At 53.5% G+C, this 17822-nt stretch overlaps 1 protein-coding gene across 2 annotated transcripts in view; it reads right to left on the bottom strand.

The window, feature by feature from the left end:
• LOC119046233 (serine/threonine-protein kinase 35) overlaps positions 1-17822 on the bottom strand; it is a 194614-nt gene that overhangs the window by 142671 nt on the left and 34121 nt on the right. The window contains exon 4 of one of the 2 annotated variants that reach the window (XM_037141166.2): positions 13619-14095. The exons of the other annotated variant lie outside the window; for it this stretch is intronic. The gene's annotated coding sequence lies outside the window, so the exon portion shown is untranslated. Of the gene's footprint in view, positions 1-13618; positions 14096-17822 lie in introns of those variants that run through there. 2 annotated transcript variants of the gene reach the window in all.

Here is a 17822-nt window from a genome sequence, read left to right on the forward strand (position 1 = left end):
CAACTGCGTGCATGCCCTAAAGAGGCTTTGGTATCGGAAGGCCTGCAGAAAGGTCATCATTGGGCTGAGACTGCTCAAGGTCGCAGACTGATGGTGCTTTGTTCCTGTGACTGAGGTGAGGATCTCAGAGCTCAGTGAGGTGAGGATCTCAGTGGATCTCTGCAAACCCCTCACCCAGAGCTGGAAATGGCAGGAAGCCTTTCCCTCCTGCAGCATCCCGCCAGGGTCCTCTGTCGAGAGCATAACATCATGGTCACTTGAAAAAAAGTGCTTAAAGGAATTCTGTTGCTTATCATAGAGCATATATTGAAGGAGCCCTTGGAACTGAGGCAATAAATTAACAGGAGGGTAGGACTTACCATTTTAGCCACTCTGCAAAGCTGGCTGGGGAGGGAGTGTGAGGGTCTCAACAGCAGGATAGGGATAGGAAAGGGGTCAAAGGATCAGCCCAGGGAAGCAAGGCTGGGGCTCTGAGAGCAGAGAACTGGCTGGGCTCCGGGGTGAGGGCAACCGCCCAGGCATCGTGGCTGATTGTCTTTTGTCCCCAGATTACCACTCATCTGACAACCCAGGAAAAGAAATAATGATCTTTCTGTGCTGGAATTGGGTGGCCTCCTCTCCCAGGACCCGTCCACAGGCCTGGTCTGGCTGCCTGTCTAGAATTGTGGGACACAGATGCCCACAGGCTGCATCCCACCCGCAGAGCTGGGACCAGACCCCGTGTCTCTTAGCCCCTTCGCCCCATCTCGCCTGAGCCGAAGTTCTCAGGGTACACGCTCTGTGTGCCCCACTTCCAACCGCACACCTCTGCCTGGTCTCCTTCAGGACCGCCAGCTTGTGACATGGAGCTCGGCACACAGTAGGGGTTCAGGAAATATCCCAGTGCTGAAGGAGTCATGTCTAGATGTATTTCATCTTTGAATCTCCAGTGCCCAGCATAGCAGGTGCTCAGTGAATGCTCAGGAAGGGCAGGAAGGAAGCAAAGTAGGTCTCAAGGAGCTCCAGGGGCCCATGGAAGAGACAGGGCTGGTTTTTCAGTGTCGAAAGCACTGTGTTTGCAGTCATTCATTGAACCCCCCAGAACAATCCTGTGATAGTGGTTATCATCTTCTCCACCTTAGGGATGAAGACACTGAAAACCAAAGGTTAAATAAATTTCCCAGGATCACACAGCAAGTGGCAGAACTGGGATGCTAACCCAGGCACTGGATTTCAGACCCCATTCAATCACCACAAAACAGCTGTCTCTCCATCTCTTCTGCATCTCTGGCCATAGAAGATCATGGCACATAGATGCATATACAGATATTTGTGTGTGTGCACGCACACGCACGACATGCCTGCGGACAAGAACCCAAGCCTACAATGCTCCCAGCATCAGGTAGCTCTGCTGGTTGTATCACATAGCTGCCACTGTCCCAGCTCTGAATAAGGTGCCCCGGATCCCCTGTGGCTAATTTGCTTATTTCTTTTTTAAACCCAGGTCTGCAGAGCTATTACTAATAACAATAATACCTAAGCTTTATTAGAATGAGCCAGAAGCACACTTGTGGGGCAGAGTGGCTACCTGCCTTACCCAACACCAACACCAAGTCTCTCTGCAACCTTAGTGACAGGACCACTGCCCTGTTTCCCCGTTGCTTTGGCATCGGGTGTGGCCATGTGCTAAGTTCTAGCCAAGGAGACGTAAGTAGTGGGGGGAGGGTGTGGGACTGCAGGGAAGGTTCCATGAAAAGAGGAGGCAAGCTCTCTTTCTTCCTCTGCCTTTTGTGCTATTGCCCGGGATGAGGAGAACACGCCAGAAGCCATCCTGGACCAGGTGGTGACCTTGAAGGTGGAAGCTACTTGCTGACGAGGCTGGAGCCAGAAGGCAGAGGAGATGGGGTCCCGATGACCTCCTTCAAACAGCACAATAGCCCCGGACCGCCCCCTCACTCCCCCTTTTCCGGGAGAGAGAAACCTACTTCTTTCTTGTTCCATCTGATGTTAAGTAGGGTCTCCTGTTTAGCAGCCATACCGAACTGTCACAGACACAGGTGCAGTTGTTATCCCTGTTCCACACATGACAAAGCTGATCTGAGCCCGGCAGCCTCGCAGCGGGCCCGTGTGCAGAACCACTAACTACAGGTGCTTCTCAGCAGAACGCTAATTGCTCACTGCTCTGGGTAAACAGGAGCGGGAGGGTGGCTGTGCTCTGCCAATGAGGGAACCAGGAATGTGAGGGTTTTGGCAGTGGCCTTGGGCTGCTGGCGGGGGCAACGGCTCTCTGTGTTCTCACCGCACTCCAGTCGTCTGGGCCAGGGCCCCACAGCGTTTTGGCGGAGGACCAGTCCACGGTTATTAAATTCCTCCTATTCTGATCTGCCCTCAAGGAACCGGTAGACCTTGCAGAGGAAATTACTGGAGGCTTGGCAACAGGAAAGTGATTCCAGCCCCATGTGGAACAGGATGGGGTGGCCGAAGCCCCCTGACAGGGATTTAGGGTCTGAGAGCTGCAGAGATGGTCTCATTCAGCATCTCCCAGCACAGGCCCTTCCAAAGCCATTGCCATGGAACACGAGCATCGGGAGATGTGAACAGGTGTTCAGTGTGGAGGCACCGGTGGTCCAGGGCACTTGGGAAACAGAACTTACCACGCGATTTCTCAGAGCTTTTCGTGTATCGGGGCACCCCTGGAGGGGAACGAAATACACAGCATTTCTTAACAGTATTTAAATTTTGAGTCCTTTTTGTTTGGTGGTTTTGAGAAGTATTTCAAAGGATGTATTTCCCCTTTAAAAAATACTATCAAGCCCTGGCCAAGTGGCTCAGTTGGCTGGAGCGTCATCTTGTGCACCAAAAGGTTATGAGATTGACCCCCGGTCAGGGCACATGCCCAGGTTGCAGGTTTGAGCCCAGCTGGGGTGTGTATGCAAGGCAATCAATCAATGTTTCTCACATCTCTCTCTCCTCCTCCTTTCTCTCTAAACATCCTCAAGTGAGAATTAAAAAAATATTATCAATAGATACCCTCTGTGAGTAATTTGCTTCATGCCGGGCACTGTGCTATGGATTATACTATATAGGCACTATCCCATTAATTCTCAGAAAACCCCGTGAAGTGGGTACTAGTGTTGTTGCCACTTGATAGGTAAGAAAACGGAGGCTCAGAGAGTAACAGGCTGAAGGCACAAGACTGTACATGGTAAAGCAGCAACCCAAACCTTCCGTCTGATTCCAGAACGCCCATGCTGTCTGGCCAGTGGAGAAGAGAATGTGCCACATCCCTCACAGGGGGCGGGAGGCCGTGCTGGGTCTGGATTCTAGTTTCTTGACTCCTGTTACAGTGGTCTTTCCTTTGTTAGCGCTTTGCCGCTTCCAGCTTTGTGAACGTATGTTGTTTGGAGCTGTGACCAAGAGACCAGCTGGAGGTGAGGCACGACCTTTGGGCCTGGTCCTTGCTTCACCAGCTGCACCCGGCAGTGACCTCTCACTCACCTTTATGGACCTGCCATACGGCACAGGGACACCTCCCTGAACTGGACCCATCGGTTATGGGCCATGCTGTCCACCACGGGCCCAGCTCACAGGAGCAAGCCCAAGACCACTCTGGGTGTGAGGTTTTCACATTTATAAATGGTTGAAGAAAAACAATATTGTGTGACCCTTTGATGAAAGTGACACAAAGTCCACATTCCCGTGTCCCTAAATGAAGTTCTCCTGGCGCCCGGCCGTGCTCGTCTGCTCACACACTGTGTACGGCTGTTCGGTGTCACGACGGCTGAGTGGAGAAGCCGAGGCAGGGCCCACGGCCTGCAAAGCCTGGAGTATGTGCTTCTGGGGCCTTATCAGAACAAGTATGCGCATCCCTGTGCCAGATGAAAGAAAGCAAAGCCCAACGGCATCTTCGTCCACAACTGGTGACTCCTTCCCAAGGAGCTGGTTTCATTCCCACCTCTCGGGGGTTGACCCTCAGGAACGGACAGGTGCTGCAGGCCCCCCCACGAGGGCGGGCAGGGCTGGGCTCGGGGGGCCCTGGGTCCCCGTCTGAAGGAACCCACTGAAGGCTCCCGAGCAAGTTCCTTGCACAGGGGCTGTTTTTCCAACCGATAAAATGCGTTCTCATCCATCTCCTTAATACATATATATCGAATGCCTACTATGAGCCCTGTCAGGCACTGTGCAAGGATACAGAGATGATTCAAATACAGACAATTTCCCGTGTATGACATCTCGGCTTCGGAGTTTTTAACTTTACTGTGGTGCCAAAGCGATCCCCATGGGACCACTCTATTATTCACTCTCAGTGCAGAATTCAATAAAATGCGTGAGATAGTCAACACTTTATTATGAAACAGGCTTTGTGTTAGAGGATTCTGCCCAACTACAGGCTAATGTAAGTGTTCTGAGCATATCTAAGGGAGGCTAGGCTAAGCTATGATGTTTCGTAGGTTAGGTGTATTAAATGCATTTTCAACTTAAGATGTTTTAAACTCATGGTGGGTTTATCTGTATGTGCCCCATAGTAAATCAGGGAGTATCTGTATACATGTACACACTTATACATGTATTATATATATATGCAATATGTAAAACTTTCTGCTAGTGATAAGTGCTGTGAAGAAAAATAAGGTGGCCCAGCTGGTGTCGCTCAGTGGATTGAGCACCTGCCTGTAAATAGAAAGGGCACTGGTTCAAGTTCTGGTCAGGGCACAGGCCTGGGTTGTGGAACTGGCTGGTGGCACGTAAGAGGCCACCTCTCACACACTGATGTTTCTCTCCCTCTTTCTTCTTCCCTCCCCCTCTTTCTAAACATAAACAAAACCTTTAAAAAAAGAAAAGAAAAAGAAAGCATGTTATATTCTCAAATGGTACATCTGATAAGGAGTTAACACCCCAAATTTATAAAGAACTCATACTACTCAACACCCCCTAAAAAATCCAATTAAAAAATGGGCAGAGAACCCGAACTGACATTTCTCTAAAGAGGAGAGAACAATAGACATGAAAGAGATGCTCAATGTCACTAAGTATCAGAGAAATGCAAATTAAAACCACAGTGAGCTGTCTCCTCACACCTGTCAGAATGGCTATCATCAATAAATCAACAAACAAGAAGTGCTGGTGAGGATGTGGAGAAAAGGGAACCCTCGTGCACTGTTTGTAGGAGTGCAGATTGATGCAGCCACTGTGGAAAATAGTATGGAGTTTCCTCAGAACATTAAAAATGGATCTGCCTTATGACCCAGCAATTCCATTTCTGGCGATTTATCTGCAGAAACTTGAAACACTAATTTGAAAAAAAAAAACACGTGCACCCATATGTTCACCGAGGTGTTATTTACAACAGCCAAGCTTTGGAAGAAGCCCAGAGTGCCCGTCAGCAGATGAGTGGGTATAAAAAGCTGTGCTACTTTTCAACAACGGAAAATTACTTGGCCATAAAAAGGAGGAAATCTTAACCATTTGTGACAACATGGATGGACCTAGAAGGTACTATGCTCAGTGAAATAAGGCAGAGAAAGACAAATACTACCGTATGATTTCACTTAGATGTGAATCTAAAGAATAAAATGAACAAAAACTGAAACAGACTCATAGACACAGAGATCGAATTGGTGGTTGCCAGAGGGGGGTTGGGGGTGGGGTGAAAGGACCCAGGGTGAAGGAACTATGAAGCACCAACTGGTAGACAAAAGAGTCATGGGGATGCGAGTAAAGCATAGGAAACATAGTCAGTAATAGTACAATAACTGTGTAAGGTACCAGTTAGGGAACTAAAGTATATTATTGTCTAACCACTAAGCTGTACACCTGAAACCAATACAAAATAAAATTAAGAGGAAAAAAAAGAAAAAGAGACCGTGTTAAAGAGACAGCAATGGTGATGAGGTATTTCTTTAACTAAGGGGGCCAGGTAAGACCTCTCTGGTGTATGAGCCGACACCTATATGAAGCAATGAAGTAATGCATTCCAGGCAGAGGGAACAGCCAGTGCAAAGGCCCTGCGATGGAAGTGTCTTATGTGTGCATGAAACACAGCAACAAGGCCACAGTGGCTGGAGGGGAGAGCCTAAGGAATAAAGGAGGTGGAGAATGGGGTCTTACCAAGGAGAGGGTCCAGGTGATATCCTAAGTGCAATGGATATCTATAGAGAGTTTAGCACCATAATCTGTTCCAATGATTTAAAAGGAAATCTGTTGTGTGGGGGCTGAATTAGGGCCAGGAGATGGGGGTCTCAATGCCACAGGCAAAGACCTCCCAGAAGGTAAGGAGATGCTGCCACTCGATGAGTGGAAAGGCTAGCAAAACACGGGTGTGCCCAGCCAGCACTGCAGGCTGAGGGGGGCAGCACAGCCTGGAGAGGGCCAGGGCCCAGGCCAGGCAGCGGGCTGGACAGAGTGCGGGTCTCAGGACTCACTCCTCCAGCAAGTCTCTGCTACACCCTCGCTCCACAGCTGCTGGAGATGCCCTCCCAGGCCCAGCAGGCCATGACAACGTTCCTGCCTTTTCTGAGTCCTTCCTCCTCTGGACCTGGAGCTCCTGCCGGCAGGGTCTGTCTGGTTCACAAGCACTGAGATTGGCTGGGAGTGTGCCTTTACCCACAAAGCCAGAGGCTGGACGGGCAGATGGCAGCAGGTGAGGAGGGAAGGGTCTGGATGTCTCCTTCCGATGCTGGTCTGCTCCAGGCATGCTGGATCCTTCCCTGCAGGGCCAGGGTGACAAACCGCTCTCATCTGTCAAGTCTGGCACTTAATGGACCCTGTTACAGGGATGTGGCCCTAGCTCCTCATCACCCATGCCCAAAACCAACACAGAGCTCCTCAAAGCCCCTCCCTTTCTGAACCCCACCCTCATTAACTCCATGGTGCCCAGGGCACGGGGGGAATGCTCACTGGTGTGCCCACTGCAGACTGTGCATGAAAATCTTTAGTCCTGACAACCGTCCTATGAAGCGGATGTTTTACTACTTTGCAGATGAGAAAAGGAAGTCAGAATGGTGATCTGCCTCAAGGTCAAAGAGCCAGTAAACAGCAGGGCCGGTCTGTGTTCCCTGAGCTCTCTCCGTAGACGCCAGATACTTGCTGGATCACTGTCTGAATCAAGTATCTAAAGTACCAATTTGTTATTCTCCCTACCTTGTTGAAGACTTTTTTTAACATTTATTTTTAAAGAGAGAGTGAGAACCAAATTTGTTTCACCATTTATGCATTCCTTGGTTGACTGTTGTATGTGCCCTGACTGGGGATGAAACCCTTGCAGTATTGGGACGATGCTCTCACCAACTGGGCTACACAGGCACAGCGTTATTCTCCCATCACCTGCTATTAATAGTAGAAGGATGCAGACATCTGTTACACCCACCAGAATGGCTATTAAAAAAAGATAGTAACAAGGGTTGGCAAGGATGCGAAGCAAGTAGAACTCTCACACATTCCTGGTGGGAACAGGAAATGGTGCTGACTCTTTGGAAAACAACTGGGCTGTTCCTCAAAAAATTACAGTTACCATATGACTGACCCAGCAATTCTACTGCTAGACATATATGTGCCCAAGGGTATTAAAGGCATTGGTCTAATCCGCAACTAATGCAAAATGTTAAATGTGAGCTGTAATGGAAAAACACAATAAACACCCATAAACCTATGCAAAAACTTGTATATAAGTGTTATAGCAGCATTATTCATAGTAGACCAAAATGGGGGAAAAAACAGAGGTCTTTCAGTTGACGGATGGGTATCTGGTATTTCCATACAATGGGATGCTATTCGGCAATAAAAAGGAACGAAGCGGCGATACCTGCTGTGACGTGGATGTACCTTGAGAACATTGTCAAGTGAAAGGAGCCAGACACACAAGGCCAGTCCTGCATGACCCCACGTCTGGGGAATGCCCAGAATGGGCGAACCCACAGGGGCGGAAGGTGCATCAGTGGTTGCCAGGGCCCGGGAGTGCACATTTGGGAGGGGATGAGGAGTTGCTGCTGATGGGCATGAGTTTCTTTTTGAAGTGACAAGAATGCTCTGGGGTCTGGTGTGGCTCAGTGAATTGAGCGTGGGCTGCGAACCAAAGGATGGCCAGTGTGGTTCCCAGTCAGGGCACATGCCTGGGTTGCAGGCCAGGTCCCCAGTAGGGGATGCATGAGAGGCAACCACACAATGATGTTTCTCTCTCTTTCTCCTTCCCTTCTCCTCTATCTAAAAAAAAATAAAATCTTTTAAAAAAGTCTTCAAAAAATATTCTAGAATTAGGTGGTGGTGATGATTGTACAACTCCACATAAACTAAAAGTGACTGGCATAAACACTTCGAAAGGATGAACTATCTCAACAAAGTTGCTAAAAGAGCAAAAGTGTGGGCCGCCCTTCTCCAAGCCCCAGGCTGTGCACAGGCTGAGCACAGAGGCACCCGCCGCAGAGGCTTCACTCCCGAGGGCACTGGACACCGCAGCCTGGGCCTGGAAAGCAGCTCATTCGCTCCGATCAGGCAGGAAGCCTGTCACCTTTTTCTCTTAACACACAATCCAAAGCCCTGATTGTCCTCCTGCAGTTTTGATTCATGGGTTTACCAGGTCTCCTGAGAAAAGGCCTCAGTGGTCCCATGTCAAACAGCAACTCTTACTCTTACAGATTGATGAGCTTTCCCGAGGCTGTGGGATGCCAGGGACCAGGGCTCAGCGTTTGGCAGACTGGGAGAATCCCAAACCTGCCTGTTCGGGGAAAGGAAACTATAGAGTCATTCACTGTGAGCCTACTAAGTGCTGGGCCCAACACGAGGTTCTTATTTAACCTTTAGGGGCACTGAAGGTAGCTGTCACCTCCATTTTGGTTGAGGGAGTGGATGTGCAGTGAGACTGGACCCCCTGCTCAGTGGCAGGTGGCGCAAGTCCCTGTTCTTCCAGAGCACTGAGCACCCACTCACCCGGTGGTCTGGACGCCCTGGGCTCCAGTTTCCCCTCCACACAGGGGCTTACACCACACCTACCACACAGGCCCAGCAGTGGTATCGGAAGTGTCCGACTTTTAATGAGCGCCAGTCCTCCTTCCTCAGGGAACGTGGCTTCTGTTGGCCAGGCAGGAGATGGGCCCTATGCACCTTCTCCACCCCAGACCCACTATGGCCTCCCTTAATTAGAGCCCTCTGCTCTCTAGGCCTGGCTAACTTCACAGCCCAGAGCTGTCCCATCCTGGCCCAGCTCCTGAGAGCGCAACTCCTTGCTGCTGCATGTTGGAGACCCTTCTCATCTCTACATTAAAAACCCGAGGGCAGAACTGGCAGCAGCATAGTTCTGGGGCTGAAAGGGCCTTTGAGGTGTTAGGAGGAGGGGGCCCACCCTGCCGACTGAGGGTCTGGACCCCGGCAAGTCACACCAGGCGCCCTGTGGACCCTGCTCCCCCGAGGAAGGTTCCTGGTCTGCACACCTGCTCCCAGATGCGGGGTGGAAAGTCGGTCCAAGGACACCGGGCGGTTTTCTCGTCACCCACTGGGACCAGAGACAGGGGACGGGGGAGCTGTCACATGGGCTGGTTTCTCTGTTTTCCCAAACAGGTGGCGATAAAACCACAAACACTCGTTTTCAAATCACATATGGCTCTTTGACCCCATCAAATAACTTTATTCACACAAACGTCCCTTAATTTACAAAGCTTCAGTCATTCATACACATTAGGGGGATCCACAGTGTTCAAGGAACTTAAATATAATGTCTCATACCAACCCAAGTAAACCAAGTACAAAAAATATTTATATAAAGTTGTTCACACATAGGTCCTAGATTACCAGCTTCTGTGCAAAAAGAAAAAAAATAAAATAAAGGAAAACAGACCTACTAACTAGTATTTGAAACGAACGTTGAGCCTGGGTTAAAGCTTCCCCCACCCTGGGATGGCTCCATGGCTGTTAAGTCATGGTGATGTGCTCCCGGTTGTGATGGCAAGCAGCCCCGGGGGCACTCATCTTTAAAATGTCCCTAAATGAACTCCCTCCTGTGACCCCCTATACTCTTGCGGGGGCAGGGGGTGCTTCAGGCAGCCAACAGTGGATTTGTCTCCTGATGGCTGTAGATGCATCAACCCTCCCATCGCGTCTCCCAGTGCCCCTCTGGAGCACACCTCTCCAAGCTGAGGCAGGACCAGAGCTGGCCCGTGTGGTCCCAAAGGCTGTGCCTCAGCCCCGGCCGTCTGAAGCCCTGAATAGCTTGAGCTCAGCTGTGGTCAGGACGCCAGTTCCCAGGAGACTCCAGCAGCTGTCTGTCTAGGGGCCACCAGACAGACCAAGGGGAGGAAGGTGTCATGCAGGGCAGTAACCCAAGGGCCCCACTTGAGTCAGAGCCACCGGTGTCCTCAGTGTGTGGGCACAGCAGGACCCAGGGTGGGAGGCACACTTGGAGGGCGGGGCTGGAGGCCCAGGGGACATGGAACATGGTGAGGGCAGAGTCAGACTCCGGTTTCCCCAAGCTTCCAAGACACCCTGACGCCGAAACCCTGACAGCCATCCGTTTCCTAAGGTGGCGAACAGCCAACAGCATGGAGAGGAGTCCCACAACGTCAGCTCTTTTACTTTTCTTATAAACAGACTCCAGCAAGAAAAAAAAAATCATCTTATTGCTCCAACACTGGTTCTCTAGGAGGTGACTGATATGTTAAGGAACAGAGAATCTTAAGGGAAGGAATGAGAGGTGGGGAATGTCCAGGGGCCAGACGGCCGTGAGGAAGATGGCGAGTGGTCCTAGCACCGCTGGGTCAGGGAGCAGAGGGAGTGCGGGGAGCGCCCCCCACCTCTGCCTTTGTTCACTTCGGGGCCACCTCGGGCAGTGCCGTGGAGACCGGGCCTGGGCTGTCCTGAGCCAATCTCCACCTGGTGTCGGGCACCATTCTCCTCTGGCTGTAAACAGGGTTATTTCTCAAGTAAACACGATACACTCCCTCGGAAAGGCAGCCGCGAAGGGCGAACCGCATCCGGGCAGAAGGAGAGAACTCCCGTCCTCCTGTCTGTGCCTCTGGGGTGAGACGAGGCTGAGGCCCGTGACCTTAGTTTAGTTCCCAGTGCCCAGGAGGCGGCCGGATGGAACCGGTCTTGGATGAACCAACTGTGGCATCCTCCTGGCTAGAGGTAAGAGGCAGGGACCTGCTAGGTAGTAAGAGGCAGAGTGCACCTGTCGGAAGCAGCTTCTCCATCCTCGGCTAAAGCTTCTAGACAGTGCCCTGGTGGTGGGTGCGGAGAGGTGTGCCCGGCTGCAGCCCTCAGGCGGGGGTGGGGGAGGGGGTGCCGGGGGTGTAACCCTTCCCGTGCTGCTGTCTGTGGATGGGAGTGAGAGTCTGAGACAGATGGACACAAGTAAGGAGGAAGACACATACTCCGAGGGAGGCAGGGGTCTGGTCAGGGAAGGCAATGGAATAAGGCACTATGATCTGTCCTGCTGACCCCTCTCACTCAGGGGAAACCGAGCTCAGAGCCGCAGGACTGAGGCCCAGCACCTCCTCCCAACAGGCTAGCCTTTTCGGATTGAAGGAGAGAATAACTGACTGCTATTTTAAGGTGTGGGAACTTCAGAACTTGGTGGCACTGAGACGATGTACCACAGAGCTGCTGCCAGGCCCGAGACCCGGGTGGCGAGGGTGAAAAGGCAGACAGAAGCGTGGCAGGTGACCGCAGCGGGAACAGGTGGCAAGTGGCCGAGAAAGACGACAGGAGCCACCCAGGCCTAATCCACTGACTGGGCAGAGCCAGCACTTGCCAGGCGGACTCCCGCTGAGCTTCCCGGGTGCTTCAGGCCCAGAGAGAGGAGAAGGTGGGAGCAGGGAGGAGAGGGAGAGACAGGCACTTGGGGGCTAAGAAGCCGGCCCTCGGGAGCTAGGGAAGGAGGGCTGTGGGTCCTACAAGGTAAAGGTTCCTGGAAGCTGGCTGCTCTCAGGCTGCCCGCCTCACACAAGAGACACGGGCATCCTGGGACCTACAGGGGATACTCTGGTGCCAGGAAAGATAACCAAGAGGGAGCCTCCCAGGCCTCATTCAGACAGAGCTGGGAAACCTGGGGAGGGCAGCAGAGAAGCAAGCGGTAAATACCTTGTTGGCTCAAGCCCTCACTAGAGACAGAGCATAAACCACAGCCAGTGGGAGTTGGGGGTGCTGGGTTTGGGGACTGTTTTCCCCATTTGCTCATGAGGGGGAGAGAGCTGGCCCAAGGGAAGGCAGGGTGGTGGGGTTCGAGGAGTGTGCTCTGAAATTAGGGGACGCTGAGCTCCCGACCTCCCAGCTGTGGCTGCGTATGCACAGAAGTCAGAAGAACCAAAAGACAGGTGACCACAGAGGATTTCAGCCGGGGAAGGGCAGGGCCCGGTTACCACCTGCAGCCCCGCTGGATCCTGCCGACCACAGCCAACTGTCAGCCCAGGAGGAAGCCTTGGCATCTGAGGGGCTTGAGAAAAGGCTGAGTGTGAGGGATGATGTGGTGCTCACCCCTCCAAGCCCCCCGAGCTGCAGGACGGGGACTGCTGCTGTGGGGGGAGAGCCCCCGCACGTCGACCACACACAAACTTCAGGGTCCTCCAGCTACCTCCCCTACTGATCCTATGCTGGGTTTGAGAAAACAAGAAACAAAAATAAACACAAAGGAAGAACTCCTCCCCCTCCCCAAAGACCTTTCCTGGAGTAGCCACAGTAGTGTGCCCAGGTGAGGAGGGATGGCACGGGACGGGCTCCCGTCCTTGTCCTTGCAGAGCAGAGGATGCGGGGCTTGGAAGCCACAATGAGGGGGTCTGTGAGTGTCGTGGAGAGTGGAGGCCAAGCCACACTGACAGACACTGTTCGTGGGGTCCGAGGGCTCACAGCTGAGGAAGCACTGGGGTGGCTGACCCACAGTTGGGCACTACAAGCCACAGGCAATGGCCTGTCACCTCCCTACTCCTGGCAGCCCCCCCCCGCCCATCAGACACCCTGACACTGAAAGCGAGCACACGGCAGCATGTTCCCGGGGTTGGGGAGATGGCACCTGACGCTGGCACCGTGAGTGATACCGCGATGCTCAGCAAAGAGGGCACGCCCTGGGCTGCAGTGACAGCCAGTCCAGGCCACCCAGTTCTTACGGTGATAGTCACAACCGGATCCCAGGGACTCGAGCAGCCCGTGACGACCTGGATGTCTGATGGGCGCGTGTGAGAAGATGATGATGCAGGAGCCAGGAGGTGAGGGGTTGAGCTACAGGCGCCTGCTAAAGACCCAGCGGTGCCCCAGGCAGAGGTTTGGCACGGCAGTTTTTCCCCGGGGACCTTCTTCTGGGAGGAAGATCACTAACAGAAAGGCAGGCTTGTAGAGCTGGGGTGGGCTGACCGCTCGACTGCTGGGAAGTGGGATGGTCACCTTCTGTCTCATTCCCCCCACCCCTGCTGCCCACCACAGAGCCCCGGATGGTAAAGGGCAGTAGAGGGAATGGATTCCCACCACTGTAGGTCCTGATGTGGCCTGGGGTTTCCAACAGCTTAAAGGGAACACGCCCATAGTTTTAGAGCTTCTTTCTCGAGCGAGTTCTCTGGGCCAAACCCTGGTGTCATCTGTTCCAGGTGGCTCTTTATCCAAGGGCTGGCCAGGAGCAGCCCGCCAGGGAGCTCGGCAGTTCTGCATCTGGTGGAGGGGTGGCTCCTCTGTCTTCATGCCCCCATTCCAGAAGAAATCCTGCCCCCCATTCTCCATGGAGAGGCAGGCCTTCTCCAGGGGAAGGGAGGTGTTGTAAGTGGAACTGAGAAATGGGTAACAGGGAAAATAAGGGACAAGAACAAAACAGCTCCCCAACCCCTTAAAAAATTTAAAAATGAAACTTATACATATGCTTTGTCCATATTACATTTTTTAAAACAAATTGGTGCCTGTCCGCAGCAGAGCTTCTGCTCTTTTGAAGTCTTAAATCGTTTAAATTAAAAAAGAAATAGAAAGAAGAAAGAAAAGAGAAAGACAAAAAATAAAACAAGTTAAGCACAACTGAAGAAGGGGAAAACCCAAACGGAAGCTTCACATTGCTGGAGACCCGGCTGCCGGAGGTCGCCAACGGCCGAGCCGCCGCCTGTACCCTCTGCCGTCCTCGGTGAGAGACTGGGTGAGACCGCGGGTCCCGAGGATCAACCTGGAAGACAGAAGGCAGGGAACGAGTGGACGCTGGGTCAGTGGGCTCGGGGTGCCTCCGGGCTCCAGGTCTCCCGCCAGGTGCCAGCACCCAACCCGGGCGAGCTCGGGTTTGTGATGTGCTGTGCGCTGGGGTTTCTAAATACTTCATCTGAAGCCAGGTGAGCGTCACTGTCGCCACCCTGCTGCAGCCACACGTTCTTACTACTCAGACAAGGGAACAGAGGTGCAGGCGAAGTAGCATGCCCAAGGTCATGTGGACTGAGGGCAGACCCAGGCTGGGAGCCCACACATACAATTCCAATCGTGAATCCTGTGCCTCTCTAACGGCTACCTGCACTGCTTTAAAAAAAAAAAAAGAAAAAGAGCCCCCAGACCCTAGCTGTCTGTCCCCACAGGACTTGGAGGCCTTGGTTCCCCTCGTAGTTCCTTCCCCTCCTCTAACTGTGCTGCCCTGAAACTTCAAGGCAACTCTCATGAGTTTACTTAACCCACTTTGAGAGGCAGGAAAAGTGAGGCTCAGGCCTCTGGGAACCTGTACTAGGGTGGACGGCCAAGGTCCTTCTGTCTTAGGAGTGGCCAGGGTCCCACCACCAGGAGCACTGCTGGCACTGCTGGGTGGGTCCCTCGCTGCCACGGTGAGGACCAAGGTTCTGAAGCCAGAACCTGGGGCTGAGCCTACCAGCTCTGCCACTGGGCTGTGGACAAATTTAAGTCCTGGTCCTCTGTTCCCTGGTCTCGTTGCCTGTACCTAAATCATAGGTTATTATGAGGACCAAATGAACTAACACATGTAAAACTTAGAACAGTGCCTAGCTCTGTTATTATTGGCTATTATTTGGGAATCAGTGGCCTTGGTGCTGGGCCTCAGGAACAAGATAAGCCACCTGCCCTTCAGGGACCAGTCCGAGTGGAAGCCTAGACAGCATGCCCCTGCAGAGGGCAGCCCCGGGCCGACCCGCACCCCAGCCCAGCTTTCCCAGTCTGAGCCTGGTCAGTGCCAAGTGCAGCCCTGTCCCAGGCAGGGTGGCGCCAGGGCAGCAGCGCCCCATCCGAGAGTCATGTAAGTCATCTAAGAGCTTCAAGGTGCCCACTCTCCCCCTGGACAACTGAATCAGACAGGTCTTTCATTGCCTGCGTGACATCCCCCCACTGGCTTCAATGCTCTGTAAGTTCTTTGCTGTGTGGCAGGTGCACCCTTCCAGCCCAGCCCTTCCCACCACTGCCTGTCACCCGTGCTGTCTGCCAACACTGGCCGTCATCCTCTGGTCCTGGCCAGTCCTCACGAGCAGCAGTGGGGTACAGTGAGACTGAACAGTTTACGTCCTGTCAGCCTCAGTTTCCGCCTCTGAGAAACAGCGGGAGGAACTAAAACGAACCTGGCCCGCAGCAGGGGCTGAGGTACCGGATGTGCCCACCCTCTGCCAGCCATCCGTGCCCACGGGAAACGAAGAACGCTCTTAGATCTGAACAGGCTGCCAACACTGCCTGCAGTGGACTGGGGTGCCACGGGAAGGGTGCGTCCCTCGCGGGGGGAGCGCAGCGAAGCCCCTGGGGAGCAGCCCGCCAGCGTTTCCAGAGCCTCAGACGCGCTTGGACCTGCAGACCCCGTGATTCCACTTCTGGAAGTGCAGCCTGACCGGCGGTCCCAAACACGAGGAGGGCTCCATGAAGATGTTCACCGAGGTGTGTTTAAATTACGAGGCAACCACCACAAATCCAAAAACAAGGGATGTAGGTGAATGACCCATGCACGGGATGACAGTCGCCGGGACGTGAGAAGGCTGCGTGGCGTTCCGAACAGCACTGCGGCAGAGGCACTCCGCTGGGCGCAGCAGGGAGACGCAGGCTGCGTGCTCTGCGGCACACAGCACGGCCGGGACCACGTGAAACACAAAGCCTCCAAGTATGGGGAGTCCGGCCACAGTACGCCACACTGTCACACTGGTCAGGGGTATGTATGTTCCCCCCCAGCCCCCGTTTTCCTCTGTAGTTTCAGTACTGGACACATGTCGCGCTGAGATGCCTGACTCTATAAGGGACAAAACCGAGCACTCCAGTCCACGGGGACGGCCAGCGGCCGAAACGCAAGGTCCTCGGAGCAACGAGCAGTCCAGGAACCAGCCCCGGGGCCTCCCTGGGCTCTTCCACACACAGTGGACGCAGAGAACTCCCCACCCATCAGATCTCAGAGGTGAGACTGTGACCCCCTTCTCAACTGCACAGGTGAGGTGACCTGCGTCTGTTTGGGGTAAAGTAGGGATGAATGATGAAGGCACCAGGAAAGTGTTCGATCTGGAAAGAAAACCCTAGATTTCTCAGGCTCAACCTTTTGCTCTGCTGCTTCTGTGTCCCTGCCTGTCAACAAAAACCCAATGGTGGCCCCGCAGCTCAGTTTTTGACTCAAAAAAATAAAATCATCACACGCATGTCCTGTGATGACCCAGCAGACTCCTCACTTCCGGCTTTGCTCAGCATCCTTCGCCCTGTGCTTTCGGTGGACAAAGCAGAGCACCCAGGGGACGAGGGGAAGGGAGGGCATGGGGAGGACCATACCACCTAAGACCCTCTAAGTCCTTGTGCGCCGTGCCAGGAAAAGCCTGTTAGATTGTATGGTCACATGTGATCCGCTCAGATAATCTCTGGGACCAGGTAAGACCTTTCAACACTGCTCTCCTCCCTCCTGGTAGGACCCGAGCCGAGACAACCTCCTCAGGAGGGTGGCCACTGGCAGCCGAGGCAGTGTGGCCCAGGAGGCAGAGAGACTCAGAGGCCAGAGTGCCTTTTTACACACTACACTGGCAGAACGAAGCGTGACAGCGGAAGGTCGCACCAACAGCACAGTCCTGAGCCACCAGCGTGTCATGACCGCTGTCATCACCAGGTCCCCTGCCAGGCATCAAGGCGGACATTCCCCGCGGGCTCTTCCGCCCTCCCTCCAGCTTTGGCACTGGCTCCAGCCCTCCTGGAAGGTCTGCTGGCCTCACTCTGTGGGCAGGGAAAGAAGACAATACTCTCTTCCATGGAGACGACCTGGACTTTGAGTCTCTCTCCCGTGTCCCTTTAGAGAAGGCACAGGCTTCCAGGGAGCCAATGGCAGAAACCTCACTGGACGGTAGGGCCCTTTCCATGGCCATGAACAGGAATGCTCGGGCTGAAGCAGCAGCAGGCCCTCCCAGGCACTTAGAGGAACTGTAAATGACCCTGGCGGGTGTCCGAGCTTCAGCCCAGAAAGGCCACGCCTCATCCCTAACTGCCCCGGCTGGGCTTCACTGCTCAGTTACCAGCTTCCACCAGCCAGGGCTTGACTGGTCTTCCAGTGGAACCCCTACCTCTGACCAGAGCCCTCCCTGGAGGGCAAAGCCGCACCCACTGGGCACGAACGGCAGTGTGATAAACCAAGGTGGCATCGGCAGCACGTTCCATCTTTCACTTTCCTGATCATCACATCTGATGAGGGTGGATCTGCACATTTTGAGAAGGAAAAGGGCCCAGGGAGGCGGAACAGCGTGGCCCACATCAGAGCTGCTGAGCAGCAGAACCGGCACCCGATCCAAACTTCTGCAGCCCCTTCACTGCCCAAAGTCTTTCCACTATGAGTGTGCGTTTGTGCTTTCCAAGCCGGCTCAGCCAGTGGTTTAAACTGCCTGCATTTGAGATGGTCTCAGGATGGCAATGGTGTCAGCGACCAGGGAAGGCGTGTTGGTCCTCCTGCCCTTTCTCACGTC

This window comes from Artibeus jamaicensis, unplaced genomic scaffold (genome assembly GCF_021234435.1).
Source record: "Artibeus jamaicensis isolate MK-2021 breed Jamaican fruit bat unplaced genomic scaffold, CSHL_Jam_final contig_685, whole genome shotgun sequence".
Taxonomy (NCBI): Eukaryota; Metazoa; Chordata; class Mammalia; order Chiroptera; family Phyllostomidae; genus Artibeus; species Artibeus jamaicensis.